Genomic DNA, 17292 nt, shown 5'->3' on the forward strand with positions numbered 1-17292 from the left:
CCAAATGTTTTGAGGAACGTAGCCAGGGTGTTTTAATAGAGAATGACTGGGCAGTCAGGGGTGATCTCTGAGGAGTTCACAGCTACAGAAAAACCAGGAAGAAAAAAAACATATGAAAATGCCCTAAAGTAGGAGCAAGCTTGGCTTTTTAAGGAGAAAGAAAATAAGTCAGTGTGTCTAGAGTCTGGGGAGTGAGGCTCCCGCCTACATCTCTAACCTGATCACGTGTCTTGCTCCCCCAGGCTACCTACAGCCCCCATATAGTGTTATTGTCAGGATTAACTGAGATAATACACAGTGCCTGACAAATTAAATGGGCCTTAAACATTTTGTGAGGTAATCAGGAAAAGTGGAGTACAAATGGGTTATTTGGCTGTATCAAGGATTTATTATCAGTTTTTTAGGCATTATGACATTTGAATGTTTATGTTAAACAAAGGTCCTCATCTTTTAGAGATACATGTTAAAGTACTCATGGATGAAATATTATAATGTTCGGGATTGACTTCAAAATTACCCACAGGGAGGGAGGCAGTGGCTGGGGGGATGACCCTAAGTTAATGATTGATAAAGCTGAAGCTGCACTCTGGTTACATGGAATCCATTTTAATCTTCTCTCTTTTGTATGTTTGAAATTTTTATGATAAGAAGTTTGAAGTTCGCACATCAATAAAAGTTTGGTGGAAGATGAGCCCACAGTAAATATCTCTTAAGTCTTCTCACTTCTGGAGACACAAACCCACATGCAAACTCTCCCTTTTCTGTGACGTGCACTATTCTGCCTTTCTCGGATGTTAAGCTTCCTTGCAGAGGCTGTTTTGAGGTGTGTGTCAATGCACAGGGCCATCTGTCATCAAGGAGTGGCTGAGCGTTTTGCTGTCGCAGCAGCAGAGGATGTTGTACTTAATGACTTTTAAATTATGCTTTGCATTTTCTAAGATAATGTCTTCTGTGGGGAATAAGCTCACTGGATAGCACAGTTTGCTTTCTAAATGGATTCCAAGGCTTTTCAACACATTAGAGTCTCACCTAAACTGTCTTTCAGGAAAGGCAAAGGGTATGTATAGGGGAAGAAAGGCAGTAGGCCAAGGAACATGAATGGCCTCAGTCAGTTTTCTTTCAGCCGTCTCGTTAACAAGCTATGTGGTTTGGACATGTCATTTTGCTTCTCTGAGCTTCAGTTTCCACATGTAAGGACTAAGAGAATTGGACTAATTTCTCTGGTCCCTTCCAATTCTAAAATCTCCTTTTACTGATAACTTTCTCACTAAATATATTCATGTTCACTGGAGAAAATCAGGAACTTGTGGAAAAGGCAAAGACAGAAATGAAAATCACCTTGCCTCTTCCCTCTACCACCCAGAAGATAACTATTTTCAGTGCCTGTATATGTTATTCTTAAGAATCAAATTCACGCAACATATTTTGTTGAACAACTCATCGGTAGGTTGCATCAACCACTGAAGGAATGTAAAGATGAGCAGATGTGGTCTCTTCCCTCAGGAGTTGGTAATGTTATGGCCAGCACCGTTTCCTGCTGCTTTTACGTAAGGGGCACTTCCCATGAGAGAGAAACCTTGCATCCGGCACTACACTCTGCTGAGTTTTAATGCTGTTTGCATTGTTGTTTCACACATATTTGAAAACTTTTTTGAACATTGTTTCTTCCGATTATGTGCAGAAGTAGAGCTCTTATGGGCAGGCTAATTAGTAAAGGATAGAATTTTCCAAGAAAAGCAACAGATACTCTTAAACCAGACTTTCTTTATTATATTCATTTTCTTTGGCTGCCTACCTCTAACATATCATCACTGATGTGGAGAAGCAACTTGTCTGCTTTGAATTTCACCTGCTGCCCTTGGGCCACACACAGCCTCCTCTGATGAAGGCCTAATGGGCAATGCTACAGTCACGGAGCTGGAAGGCCAGCAGAGGAGGAGAAGGCTTTAGGTACAACAGGGAATCTGGAAGCTAGCCCTCCTTCCCTGGGACAATTCACTTTGCAACAGGAGGCAGTGAGAAAACCTAGAAATCCGGCGAATGTGGTGAAAGAGCACTGAAGGGAGGGAGGAAAGAGGGAAGGGTGAGGATGTGGAGAGACCAATTTATTTGGCTGAAATGTGCATATATTTGGCTGAAATGTGCATTCAGCATGTCAGGGCTGCTGTATTATTCATGAAGCTCTTATGTGTCTTTTTCCACGCCAGTTTCAAAGAGGAGGTGTGTGATCCAAGCCTGGCAGAGTGCCCTGCTTAAACAGCACCACCCCAGTACCCAGCCCTCACTTCAAGGGAATCTGGGTCTGTAGCCACAGCAGTCAAGAGAGGGGATTTTGCATTATTCTCACCTTCCCTGCATGTAGCATTCCTGTACCTGCTTCAAGCAAATGGAAGATCAGTTCAAATAGTAAATATGATCTTTAATTTTTCTATCACAAACTTTGGGCATGTCTTTGAGTTTAGCATAGATGCATGTTCGCCATCATTCCATTATTTGAAAAAGTTCTGTAGCCCCCTCCCTCCCCTCTACAAATGGAATTTGCCTTCCAAGGTGCAGGAAAGAGACATGAAAGAAGAAATAAATATTTTTGATGGCATGCATTTGAGAATTTCCTAGTTCTCAAGGAATTCAGGCCCGACCATAACTTATTGGGTGTTTTCCAGAAAGTCAGTTAGAAGCAAAGAATATGTGGAGAAGGAAGTTCAAGTCCCATAACGCAAATGGACATTAGAAAATCTGCCTTCCTCTTTTGTTTTTTTTGTTGTTGTTGTTTGAGATGGAATTTCGCTCTTGTGGCCCAGGCTGGAGTGCAATAGCGCAATCTCAGCTCGCTGCAACCTCAGTCTCCCGGGTTCAAGCAATTCTCCTGCCCCAGCCTCCCAAGTGGCTGGGATTACAGGCGCCCACCACCACGCCCAGCTAATTTTATATTTTTAGTAGAGATGGGATTTCACCATGTTGGCCAGGCTAGTCATGAACTCCTGACCTCAGGTGATCCACCCGCCTCGGCCTCGCAAAGTGCCAGAATTACAGGTGGGAGCCACCGCTCCCAGCCATCCTTCCTTGTAAGAGGGACACAAACAACAGGGAGCATGGGAACTTTGGTGGTGTTCATCCTGGAAGGGAAGGTTCTGGAATAACACTTGGCCATCTCCAGATACTTGGAGGCTATCACACGGAGGAGGAATTAAACTTTCTCTGCACATGATGCAAAAGTGTTGAACTGATTTATTAGTGTGTGAACACAACAGAGAGACAGATTTTTCTTTAGTATAGGAAACATTTATAGGATGATATACAAAGATGGAAGATCTTTCCAGAGAGAACTAGAAAGTTTCTGGTCCCTTTAAGCAAAGGTTAGGAGACTGCTTCCCTCCCTGCCCCCATCCCGCCCCCGCCCACTGATTCCACCCTCCTCTTGCTTGCTGCCCTCTCACCACATATCTTTCTTCCAGTTCCCCAAAGGAACCAAACCTTTTCTACATCATTACCTCTGTGTGGAGGTTACCCCCACCCACCCTTTCAGCATGCCAAAGCTTGTTTTCCTTTAGGCTTCAGTTTAATTGTTACATCCTCCTATCTATATGTCTTTACTGGCCCCTTATCTAAAGGCAGTCTTACTGTGAAACCATGCCATAACGTCTTGTATTTTTCCTTTATAACACTTACCAAATTGTAAGGCCGGGCATGGTGGTTCACACCTATAATCCCAGCATTTTGGGAGGCCGACACAGGCAGATTGCTTGAGGTCAGGTGTTCAAGACCAACCTGGCCAACATGGTGAAACCCTGTCTCTACTAGAAATACAAAGAATTAGCTGGGCATGGTGGCACACGACCGTAGTACCAGCTACTCAGGAAGCTGAGGCAGGAGAATCGCTTGGACCCGGAAGCAGAGGTTGCAGTGAGCCAAGACTGTGTCACTGCACTCCAGCCTGGGCAACAGAGCGAGACTCCATCTCAAAACAAACAACAGCACTTACCAAATTGATGCATATACACACACACATATATATAATATATATATATCAGATATATGCACACAGTATGTTTACATATATGTAAAACAACACAAATATACCCAAATTCAATTTGTGTAACCATTTGTTTAATGTATGTTTCACCAATGGAAGGTTTGCAAGAAATACCATGCCTGTTTTATTCATTCCTTCTTCCGTTGTGTACAGTGCTTAGAATGTAGTAGATGCTCAATAAATGTGTCAGATGACTGGATGAATTAGCAATATTCATGCACCAAAGTATCATGATTCGTGTTACTCTTAAGAGTGGGATATAAACCACTAGAGATGACTTTAGATGTCACCTGAGTCTAGCACTAGATAATATTGTATCACCTTGAGTGAAAGTACTTTTATTTTCAATTTACTTTGAATCCCTCTGATGTTATTAAAGAGAAAAGCATTGTTTGATGACGGTCTTTAATCGCTGCTGTTCACTTGCCAGCCTCCCTGGTCTACACAGAGAGATCAGGCCTCAGCCAGCAACACTATCTAACTGAACTTTAATAACATGTTTTGTTTCTATTGCATTTATTCATAGGTTACCTTTTATTTGTGACACATGATATTGATTTTTCTTTTATGGAAGTGACACAAAGTCTCCTTTTAAAACAAAACTATAAAAGTAAAAATGTGAGTATATTTAAGAGAAATATTAAGGAAATAGTACAGTTATGACATATTGGTGGTTCTTGAATTACTGAAATTTTGGTTTTTGAAGTGTTTGAAGTTTTGGAACTAGCTAGAAGGTCGCTAGAGTCCAAGATGCACTCCCAAGTCCACCCCCAAACTAGTGCAGGACCATGACAAAGTAAATGCAATGAAGTGAGTTTCTCCCAAAACTAAGCTGATTCATTGTCGTTCTGATAGCATGTTGTTTTTTGAGATTAAAGTATCTTTTCCCCAAATAGATGATGATTTTAAAATTGCCCCAAATCTGGCCAGGCATATGCCTGTAATCCCAGCACTTTGGAAGGCTGAGGTGGGTGGATCACTTGAGGTCAGGAGTTTGAGACCAGCCTGGCCAACATGGTGAAACCCCATCTCTACTAAAAATACAAAAATTAGCCGGGCATGGTGGTCCGTGCCTGTAATCCCAGCTACTTGGGAGGTTGAGGCATGAGAATCTCTTGAACCTGGGAGGCGGAGGTTGCAGTGAGTCAAAATCACACCACTGCACTCCAGCCTGGGCGACAGAACAAGACTCCATCTCAGAAAAAAAAAGAAAAAAAGCCCCTAAATGTAGTGTTGGCAGCTCCGTGCTGTTCCCTCTCTTTTCGTTATTTAGTCATATAGTGTGGGAGAGGTAATTTTACCTGCTTTAGAATCCAAAAGTCTGGGGCCCACTGCTATTAGAGGACCTTTATGGTTCCTTCCAGCACAGATTAATTAATAGTTGCCAGCAAACGTGGTGGTGTGTGCCTCCTGAGTAGTCCCAGCTACTCAGGAGGCTGAGGCAGGAGAATTGCTTGAACCCAGGAGGTGGAGGTTGCAGTGAGCCAAGATCACACCACTGCACTCCAGCCTGGGCGACAGAACAAGACTCCATCTTAGAAAAAAAAAAAAAAAAAAAAAAAAAAAAAAAAAAAAAAAAAAGTTGCCAGTAAAATCTTATTTACCTCCTGTGTGAATAACATGAGAGCGGTTGGTCCCACTTTTGCGTGCGTTTGTGTGTGTGTGTGAGAGAGATGGTCCCCAGTGCAAATGCTGATGTGTCATGCATACTACCCTAAAGTAAAAAGCATTTGTGTGTTTTTTTCCCTTTATTTCAAATAGGGATTACAAGTATATTTATTAAAAAAGAGATTGTGAAAATAATTTCTAGATATGGTGAGCACTGTGTAAGGGATGTCATAGGAGAATGAGATGGTTGGGGGAGTAGAGGGTACCAGGGGGAGGGTGTTCTGTGGTAGCTTCTCCCATTGGAGACAGGACAGGGATGGACGGCGTCTGAGGGCAGCGGCTCCTAGATGGCAGGATGAGCATTTGAAGGGCAGCAGCCTCCCCATTTTCTGAGATAGGTGGTGTCAGAGGTTGGGCAAGGAGGAGAACAGGGGTTGGCAGAGGAGAGATAGGTGGGTCATCTGTGGAGGAATCCACACGTCAAGTGCTGCTGGACACAGGGAGGCTCCTGTGCCCCAGGCATCAGCCTGGAAAGAAGTTAGCCTGTTGCAACATTGTCGTAACTGCTGCCTTTCTCGCGGTTTGTGTCTGTGCCGCGTTTGCTTTGCTTATACAACCGAAACCTGTGGCTAGGACTCTTAGATCCCCATTAGAAATTTAGCAGAAATCATAAGACTGGAGAGATTATGGCCTTACTGATTGTATCAGTTTTGGCAACTGCCTAATCAGAAACATCCAAAGAACCAGACTTTTAAAATGACTTATGCTTGTTATAACCCATGATCAGCCTTTGGCTTCTCATTTGAAGCTGCTGCCTGGGGTGACATCATAGTTAGATACTTACTGTATCTGACTGATCCATAGCAGGGACTATGATTTTCTCTCAAACTTAAAACTGTGGTCAGCAGAACTCTATTTTGCTTTTGAAAATCGGAACTCTTTCAAGGTAACATGCTTCAAGAGGAGTGATCTTCTCCCCTCCCTAAAATCCAGATGTTACACTTAGAAGTTAAAAACAACTGAAAACTGAGAAGTCTAACTGCAAGCCGCCTTCTCTGCTGTTAAGCAGTCAGCATTCACCTACAATGGTCTTTCTCTGTTTTTGCCAGCAGGTGGTGACAGTGCAGGCTGTGCAGTTTACTTAAGTCTCTTGTTATTTATTTATTATTTAAATAATCTCTCTCTCTCTCTCTCTCTCTCTCTCTCTCTCTCTCTCGACAGAGTCTTGCTCTCTTGCCCACGCTGGAGTGCAGTCGTGGGATCTCATCTCACTGCAACCTCCACCTCCCGGGTTCAAGCGATTCTCCTGCCTCAGGCTCCCAAGTAGCTGTGATTACAGGCACCTGCCACCTCGCTCCACTAATTTTTTTGTATTTTTAGTACAGACAGGGTTTCACTATGCCAGGCTGGTTTTGAACTCCTGACCTCAAGTCCCGCCCACCTCGTACAAATACATATTTATTATAGGAAGAATTAGACAACAGATAAGCACAAAGGGAGTTGGGGGTGGGGGTTGGAATTGTATAATCCCACCATCTGTAGATAATCACTCCTGAAGTTCAGGCATACTACAGCCTTTGCGGTAAACTGACCTAAGCCAGTTTAGTGGTTCACAGCTAATAGATTATTTATGGTTGATACCAGGAGCCTCCAGTGATGACGGATCTCTACCTGACAACCTCTCTGAGGGTGAAAGGAGAAAGCAAGAGCAGTTCTCAAACTAATCCTGCTACAGGGACAAACATGTCTGAATAAGCAGTCACACAGCCTGTGCTGTAAACTGTGCTGGAGAGGCCCAAGCTCCCAGCTTTCAGCCGCTTAGAAAAACACCTCGCATGAAAGGCCCTCCTGTGGCCTGTGCAGCAGCTGTGTTGTAGCCATAGCATTGAGCTAACTTCATAGAGTAGCTCAGGCCACAGAATCCTCCCTAACGTAAGACTAGAGGGATGGAGGCTGCTGGAGTTGCTGAATTCTCACACCCTCGTCATAAGAAGGCAGAGTGGCCTGTATAGCATTTCCAGCAGATCCATATACAGCAAGTCCTTAAATTGATGTCATTTCACTTGGCATCGTTTCATGATCACCTTGATGAGAAAGTCTGTTCCTGGCTGGGGCCCCTGTCTGTGTGGCGTTTGCCCATCTTCCCACATCTGCATGGGTTTTCTTCAGGTCCCCCAGTTTCCTCCCACATCGCAGAGATGTACATGTTTGGTTAACTGGCATGTGGTCCCAGCCTGAGTGAGAGAGAGAGAGTGAGAGAGAGAGAGAGAGAAAGAGAGAGTGTGTGTGTGTGTGTGTGTGTGTGTGTGTGGGGTGGGGGGGGGGGTGGGTCTGAGTGCACCCTGCTAGGGGATGTATCCTGTCCAGGATGGGTCCCAACATTGCAGCCTGAGCTGCTGGGACAGGCTTCAGCCACCCTTAACCCTGAAACAGAAATAACTGGGCAAATAATTATCTTCCTTGTGTTTATTAACCTTACTTAAGTGTATGTTTAGCTCACATTTATTTCAGTGTTTAATATTATAAATATTTTGGTTTTTATTTAGAAGTTTTGTGATTTTTTTTGTGATCGGAAATATGCCATAAGAACTTAGCTCTTGTTGATATCAATTAGCCTGTGGTAAAATCACTTTCACTATATGTTGTTTCACTGAAAGTCGCAGTTTCCAAGAACCTGTCGACAACATGAAGTGAGCCCTTACTGTGCTGTCGTGCATTGCTTAACAACAGGGATATGGTCTGAGAAATGCATCATTAGTCAATTTTGTCATTGTGTAAACATCATAGTGTACTTATGCAAACCTAGATGGCATAGCCTACTACACACCTACACTCTATGCTGTGGCCTGTTGTTCCTAGGCTAAAAATCGATACAAAGTGTTACCATACTGAATACTGTAGGCAGTTGTAACATGGTGGTGTTTGTGTATTTACACATATCTAAACAGAAAAGGTACAGTAAAAACACAACGGGTTATAAAAGATTAAAAATGGCACACCTGTGTAGGGCATTTACCATGAAGGGAGTTAGTAGGACTGGAAGTTACCCTGGGTGAGTCAGTGAGTGGTAAGTCAATGTGACCACTCACACACGTGTAAGCTTTAAACACTATACTAAGGCTACGCTGTATTCATTTAAAACTTTTTCTTTAATAATAAACCTTAACTTACTGTAACTTTAAAAATAAATTTTAAGAAACTTTTGACGCTTTCATAATAACACTTAGGACACAAATATATTGGATAGCTATACAAAAAATAGTTTCCTTATATCCTTATTCTATAAGCTTTTTTCTATTTATATTTTTACTTTTTCAATATTTTGTTATAAACTAAGACACGAACACACACATTAAGCATTGTTCTACACATGGTCAGGATCATCAAGTTCACTGTCTTCCACCTCCACGTCTTGTCCCACTGGGAGGTCTTCAGGGGCAATAACACATTTGAAGCTGTCATTTCCTGTGGTAATGATGCCTTCTTCTGGAATATCTCCTGAAGGACCTGCCTGAAGCTGTTTTACACTTAACCTTTTTTTTTTTTTCATAGGTGGAGTACACTCTAAAATAACAATAAAAGGTATAGCATAGTAAATACATACACTGGTAACATAGTTGTTTTATTATCAGGCATTATGTACTGTACATAGCTGTGTGTGCTACACTTTTACACAAATGGAATAGTAGGTTTGTTTCCACCAGCAACACCACAAACACATGAGTAATGTATTACGTTGCAACATTATGACGGCTGTGGAGTCACTAGGGGATGGGAATTTGTCAGTTCCATTATAATCTTACAGCGTCACCATTGTTTCTGTGCACTCCATTGACTGAAACATAGTTAAGCAGTGCATAACTGTATTTTGAACACCTATTTTCATCCAAAATCATTTCTAATATCCATTATACTTATTAACAAACCAGCTGATGTTTATTAAAGATAAAGGCAGCCAAAGCCTTATAATAGCCATTTTCTTTTTGGAAATACCATTTTTTTGTTAAAGTCTGTCAAATGCTAAGCAACTGCCCCTAGAGTATAAATTAAGACTCATACACCTGTATACCATACTGTTTCTGCTGGTGTATTTTAAAGAGAATTAGAGACACTTTTTCAATGTATATGTGTGTGTAGGTATGTATAAATTGCTTAGCACGTTTTAATTTATATTCATTGTGTATGTATGTATTACTTAACAAAAGTGACATCACATGATATATAGTATATAGTATCATAACCTACCTTTTTCTTTAATAACAAATATATTTCCAAATCAAAATAACTGTATCAGTTTTGATGACTGCATACTATTCCATTTTATAACATAATTTACTCACAGCTCACTATGAATGGACATTTGTGGTTTTAGTAGCTTTTATTATTATAAGCGTCACTAGAAAGATTATCTTGTACATGTTTCTTTGTGTCCATGTTCATTTTATTAGGACGCATTCCTAGAAGCAGAATTGCTGAATCATAGGGTCTGCATATTAGACAAACGTTTTAAACGAGATTTCAGATTACTTTGAAAGAATGTTGCAATCTATACTCCTACCAGCATCTGCTTTCTTAGATACTCTCCCACACTGGAAAGAATTTCAAACTTTTTTGCCCATTTGATAGGTAAAAAAATGGTAACTCATGTTACTCTTTCTAGTGAGGTTTGACTTTAAAAAAAAAGTTTGCAGTCTATTTGCATTTATCTTTGTATTGTTATTTCAAATATTTGTAGTGTAGGAAAATTAACCCTCTACACATCTCTCTATCCATTGCCAGATGCCTTAAAATTATTTGTGTTTTAGATTGGGAAATGTAAAGTCAACTTAAAGCAGTTTAAATCATAACATTTCCTAATTGAAGCTGCAGCTCAAAGTAGGGCAGTGTTTGAACTCGCCATTTCTGGTCTCCCCTCTCAACAATCAGAAGGGCGTTGTCTTTAGACCCTCCTTTCAGAAGGGATAAATGGTGAGGTGCTCAGGTCCTCTGCATTCAAAACTGCCAAAGTAATAGAAGCACAACGCAATATGAAATAGAGGTTACAGTTCTTGAGTTAATTTGGTGGATGTAGACAGCCGAAGAGATAATTTAAACACCAGAGGGATATTTTCTTCAGCAGAATTATCTAGTTTCTCGTCTAGAACAGATTAGATTAATGAGAAAATTGCCACATTTTCAGTTCATTTGCTGATGTGTTTTAAGGAAGTGGTGCAAGGGAATAATATTTTCTCCTTCTCCCACTCCTTCCACGTTTTAGAATTCATCCTATGGAATCCTGGATCAAGACAGTTCTGAGAGGGGCTTTCCTACATTGTTTAGACCAGGGTCTCCAACCCCCAGGCTGTGAACCGGTACCGATCTGGGGCCTGTTAGGAACCAGGCCACACAGCAGGAGGTGAATGGTGGGCGAGCAAGTGTTACCGCCTGAACTGTGCCTCCTGTCACATCAGCGGCGGCATTAGAATCTCATAGGACTGCGGACACTATTGTCAACTGCATACGAGGGATCGAGGTTACACACTCCTTATGAGAATCTAATTAATGCCTAATAATCTAATAATGATATGATATCTAATAATGATATGAAGTGGAACAGTTTCCTTCTGAAACCATTCCCTTTCCCCCCTCCATGTCCCTGGTGCCAAAAAGGTTGAGGACTGCTGGTTTAGTCATATGAAAAGAGAACCAGCTTCCAAATGTAGGTGACCTTCTGCTCTGTGACCTCCAAGAATCTTCTCTCTCCTTCTTTTTTCACCTGTTGCCTGATGCTCAACACTCCTTTTTAAAAGATGGGCTCTCTAAATGAAGGATTTTTTATTTAGAGCTAGGGCCTAGAATTAAAATATATTGAAAGGAAAGGGGCTGGGCACGGTGGCTCATGCCTGTAATCCCAACACTTTGGGAGGCCAAGGTGGGTGGATCATGAGGTCAGGAGATCAAGACCATCCTGGCCAACATGGTGAAACCCCGTCTCTACTAAAAATACAAAAATTAGCTGGGCGTGGCAGCACGCGCCTGTAGTCCCAGCTACTCGGAAGGCTGAGAGGCAGAAGAATTGCTTGAACCCGGGAGGTAGAGGCTGCAGTGAGCCAAGATTGTGCCAGCGCACCCCAGCCTGGGCAACAGAGCAAGACTCTGCCTCAAAACAAAACAAAACAAAACAAACAAAAAAAAAAAAAAAAAAAAAAAGAGGGAAGGAGAGAGGGAGGGAAGAATGATTATAAACTCACATAGAAGTCCACATGTTTACATTAGATCTTTCTGAGAGGAGGATTGGGCTCCAGAAAGGGGATGAAGTGAGATCCACCAAGAGGAAAGAAAACCCAGAAAGGAGGAACTGGAGTGTAGAGGACAACACAGTTTGGTCTGAAACTCGCCTCGGATGAAAGGGACCTTTTCCGAAGTCATTATATGAAAAAGATACTTGCAAATGCATAATATTTGTAGCAACACAATTTGCAATTCCAAAAATGTGGAACCAACTCAAATGCCCACCAATCAATGAGTGGATAAAGGAACTGTAAAATAAATATATATATATATATATATATATATATATATATATGGAATACTACTCAGCCATAAAAGGGATGAATGAATTAAATGGCATTCGCAGCAACCTGGATGGGAACTGGAGACCTCATTCTAAGAATGTAACTCAGGAATGGAACCAAACAGCTTGTGTGCGCACTCATAACGTGGAAGCTAACTATGAAAGAGTACAAAGGCAGTGAGAATGACCGGGTGGACTCTTAGGGACTCAGGGGAAAGGGTAGGAAGGGGGTGAGTGATAAAAACTGCAAATTTGAGTTCAGTGTATACTGCTTGGGTGATGGGTGCACCACAAATCCTCCAATCGCCACTAACAGAACTTATCATGGAACCAACACTTACCTGTTCCCCCCAAAACCAAATGGAAAGTAAAAAAAATTTTTTTTTAAAAAAGGGCCCTTTTCCATGTGCCAGTGGTATTTGTAATGGAACAATGGTTGAGTTAATGTTACTTAATAATTTCATCTCGTTATGTTTTCCAAATAAAATAGTTCATTGCTGTCCCTGGTGTTCTGCTCAGGGAGAAAAAAAAAAAAGAAAAAAAAAAGGTTTCTCTCTTGCTCTGACTTCCTCTCTGGCCAAACTAAGGAAGTTAGAGCAGATACTTAGTGAAAACTTGGTTTTTCACAGATGCTCTCCTTTAAAAGAATGCACTTCTCTTCAGATGAGTCCTGCAGGATGAGAGAGCTGCTTCCCACTCTTGAGAATTCCTGGAACCCCTTTCTCTGCAGTGTCCCATATCTTTGAACACCATCCTTCAGTTCTCATACTTTTACTGTTTGCTCACTGCCCCACAGCTTAGTCCCTTCACTCCTAGTGGAAACACCCCAAATTTGTTTCTTCTTCAAAGTCTTCCTTCAATCCTGTGTCCTGGACTCATGTGGCTCCTGTATTCCAGCAGTGCTAAGCTGTTTTGAACAGATGCCTTCTCTAAAACCTGTGTCATTTTGTACCCATAACTTTCCAATTAGTAAACTCTTTTTTTTTTTTTAAATGTTGTTATTATTATTATTTGAGATGGAGTCTTGCCCTGTCGCCCAGGCTGGAGTGCAATGGTGTGATGTCAGCTCACCGCAACCTCTGCCTCCCATGCTCAAATGATTCTCCTGCCTCAGCCTCCCAAGTAGCTGGGATTACAGGCGCTCACCACCACGCCCAGCTAATTGTATTTTTAGTAGAGAAGGGGTTTCACCATGTTGGCCAGGCTGGTCTCAAACTCCTGACCCGTGATCTACCCACCTCAGTCTCCCAAGGTGCTGGGATTACAGGCGTGAGCCACCAAGCCTGGCCGAAAAAAATTATTTTTAAAATATAAAAGGAATATATTCTCATTGTAAAAAATGTGAATATAGAGTAAATAAAATGAAATTGCTTCTTCCCACCCCTACCCCAGGGTGGAAGGTCTAATATGCCTTAAGTGTTAATGCTTTGTTCTTTATCTTCTCAGGCTTTTCTATTTATATGCAAACATTTTTATGTGTAAAAAACATGTAAAATTATTTCTACAAAACAAGGATACACTATTCTATAACTTACCTTTTAAAACTTAACATGCTATATATAAATTTTTATTTTTTTCATGACTCTATTGTTCTAGCGTATGGCTACATCATAGCTTATTTAAACCATGTCCTATGGATGCACATTTAAGTTATTTCCAGTGTTTTATTATTACATTGACGCGATAAACGTCTTTTTACAGAGATCTTCTGGTGTGTTTTCTGGCATTCCTGTCCGTTGATATACCAGGAGAGGAACATCTGGTTCAAGGAGTATGCACATTTTCAATACTGATAAATATTGCTGGATTGCCCCCTAGAGAAACTGCACTTACACTCCTACTGGCAAATCATTCAGCCTCAAGGTCTCAGCTTGAGTGTCACCTTCTCAGGGAAACCTGCCTTGTCACCTTTACCCCCAGGCAGTATGGAATGCCCTTCCTTTCTTCTAAAGGAAGAATACTCCCCCCAAAACACTCTGACGTCCTTGAATTTTGGTACTCATCCCACTATTTGAGTATTTGTTATATAATCTGTTTCCACCACTGGACTTTGAGTTCTTTGTTTCTCCTTTTATATTTTTTTGTTCCTGGTTTTAAAAGTAATACATGTTCACTGTATATATAATTCCAGTGTCGTGAAACTACCTTACGTTAGGGAAGTGTCTATTTTGGACAGTCACCCTGTGTCACCCTGTGCACCTCTCTCTCATGACCACTTCCAGCATGGACCATAAAAAACACATACATACATCTCTCTCACCCACAGGCCTGCATTCCTTTTTAAGAGATAGGGTCTCACTGTAACCCAGGCTGGAGTGCAGTGGTGCAGTCACGGTTCACTGCAGCCTCCAACTTTGGGGCTCCAGTGATCCTCCCGTCTCAGCCTCCTGTGCAGCCAGGACTACAGGTATGCACCACTATGCCCAGCTAAATTTAAAAAAATTTTTTTGTAGAGACGGGGTCTTGCTCTGTTGCCCAGGCTGGTCTTAAATTCCTGGGCTCAAGCCATCCTTCCACCTTGGCCTCCCAAAGTGGGATTACAGGTGTGAGCCACTGTGCCCAGACTATGTCTTCTTCTTTTTGTGCCCTAACACTTAATATGGTAGCTGGTACATTGGGCATGCTCAGTTAATGTCACCTCAACGAATGGGGAATAAGCCTCTCCTTAGAAAACGTGGTAAGTTACATAAGCACCTGTAATAGGTACTCTCATGATTTATGGATTATTTTGCTTAGCTTTCTTTAAAAGAGGTGGCTTTGCACAGCCTCCCACACTGCCCTCAACAGAAACTCTAAAGCTGATGAAATTCGCACTCTTCTAAATGATTTGGTTCCATAGCCATTAGGAACTATTTAGTTCCTCTAACAAAGCCAATGCAGGAGCCTGGAAAGCAGTTATTAGCTGAGGTAGACTGGTTTACCGATGTGATTTGTTGCTATGCGTGTTTATTATCCACTGGTTCTGTGCTCATGAAGTCAATATCCCCTGCATTTGCTGAGCCAGGCAATCTGGTGAAATAAGTGAAGCCAGGCACCGTTCAACTCCCGAATCTAGCAACAGCCATAATAATAGCTACCATATATTGAGTGCCTACCGTGTATTAGATGCTTTACATGTCATTTAATCCTCATAAAAACCCTGTGAAGAATATATTGTTTTTCTCTAGGTTGCAGATGATATTCAGCCAAGTTACAGTGAAGTAAACTTGCCAAGGTTACACAGCTATTAAGTGGTAGTGTCTGGCTTTGAATCCACGTCTTTTTGGCTAAAAACCATCTGTACTCCCTTTTATTTTATTTTATTTTAAAAATTTTGTATTTCCATAGGTTATTGGGGAACAGGTGGTTTTTGGTTACATGAGTAAGTTCTTTAGTGGTGATTAATGAGATGTTGGTGCACCCATCACTCAAGCAGTATATACTGCACCCAACTTGTAGTCTTTTATCCCTCACCCCCTTCCCACCCTTTCCTCCTGAGTCTGCAAAGTGCATTTTATCTTTATTATGCCTTTGCATCCTCATAGTTTAGCTCCCACTTACGAGTGAGAACATCCGATATTCGATTTTACATTCCTGAGTTATTTCACTTAGAATCGTAGTCTCCAATCCCATCCAGGTTGCTGGAAATGCCATTCATTCCTTCCTTTTTATGGCTGAGTAGTATTCCGTTGTGTACTCCCTTGTAAATCTTCCTTTCTTATCCTTTAACCTGCCGAATGGGCCTTCTCTTATGGAACAGGAAAAGTGGATCATTTGATGGGAAGTCTAGAGTCCTTTCTCTTGTTCATCGAGAAAACACTATTCAAATCTCCAAGAAAACATCTCCTCTTCATTTAACTTTGTTTTATTCTCCTTCTAAAATCATAGATCTCTAGAGATAAAGAGATCAAATTTTACCAGTTCATGTTCTCCTGGAGGGGGAGCAGGAGCGCCAATGACAGTATTACCTATTAAATATTTTCATTATCATCACAGTAGAAAGGCTTCCAGATTTCACTGCACAAATGAAAAATCTGGAGTTGCTTTGGATTTATAAGGGTGCAGAGCTAGAGTCTAATAGAACTAAATGTAATAGGCAAGTTATAATTTAGAATTAGGAACAGAGGGTAGTCTGGTTCATGGACCCCATGAGGACACCTATATCATAGATTGCCCTAAAGCCATCCTCTGACCTGGAGGCTAAAGAGCTCTGGTAGTTTCCTTTTTTTATTATATTCATTCTGTTCCAGGTGGTCAAACATGTCTTTTGTTTTTACTGACCTATAGAAAAGGAAATGTGTGTCCACAATTTTGCCTGCCCCAAGTTTTGGAGGATATTCTTTGCTTATTACACCTTATATTATATAATGCCTCCAGTGGGACTCAGGGTTAACACTTTGCAATGAGACGTGTTAATGTGTCTTCAGTAAGACATATTCATATTAGATGGGGATAAGTAAAGATTATAATAACTTCATGTCATTTCAGGTGAAATTTTCGCTTCCAAATGATTTGCACACACTTAGGAAAAAATTTCTGTTTTCAGAACATTTTGGATTTCAGAATTGCAGATAAAGGATGGTGGAGCCATAATTTTCTCCTGTTTTGCACTGGCAGTAGTTTAACTTGTGGATCATCAAAAAAAAATATGTTTGACAGAGGACCCTTATCACCTCTTTTGTTTAAAAAACAAAATAAACTTTGTTTCCACCAAAATGCCTGCCTCCCCGACATTTAGGGGCTGCTGTGGCACCATTCCTATGTGTGTCCCCTTGGTAGCTTAGTTCCAAGCTTGGCAGTTCTCAGGGTGGGGAGTTCTCTTTGCTCTCCCTTACCCGCATCCCAGCCAGTCCCTTCAGCTGCATCCCGTCTCTCCTCTTCTAAGGGATCTGGAGAGTTGCTGGCTTCCATCATCATCTGTGTGGGGACCGTCACAGCTCACACTGCTCAGCAGGCAGCTTTTCTGGACACCACACACTCCCCAAACCTTTGTTTCTTGATTTTGGGAGTGTTCGCCATGGAAACCATTTTGGCTTATCTTATCCCATCCCCAGGTGGTCTCCGAGGGTTTGCCCACACAGTGCCACAATGAAAAATGCAGCCTGGCTCGCCGGTTTGC

At 41.6% G+C, this 17292-nt stretch overlaps 1 pseudogene; it reads right to left on the reverse strand.

The window, feature by feature from the left end:
- The window catches only part of LOC108521784 (keratin, type I cytoskeletal 19-like), an 80943-nt pseudogene extending 63859 nt beyond the window's left edge, over positions 1 to 17084 (reverse strand).
- Between the last annotated feature and the right edge of the window lie 208 nt (positions 17085 to 17292).

This window comes from Rhinopithecus bieti, unplaced genomic scaffold, assembly GCF_001698545.2.
Source record: "Rhinopithecus bieti isolate Rb0 unplaced genomic scaffold, ASM169854v2 scaffold_61298, whole genome shotgun sequence".
Classification (NCBI taxonomy): Eukaryota; Metazoa; Chordata; class Mammalia; order Primates; family Cercopithecidae; genus Rhinopithecus; species Rhinopithecus bieti.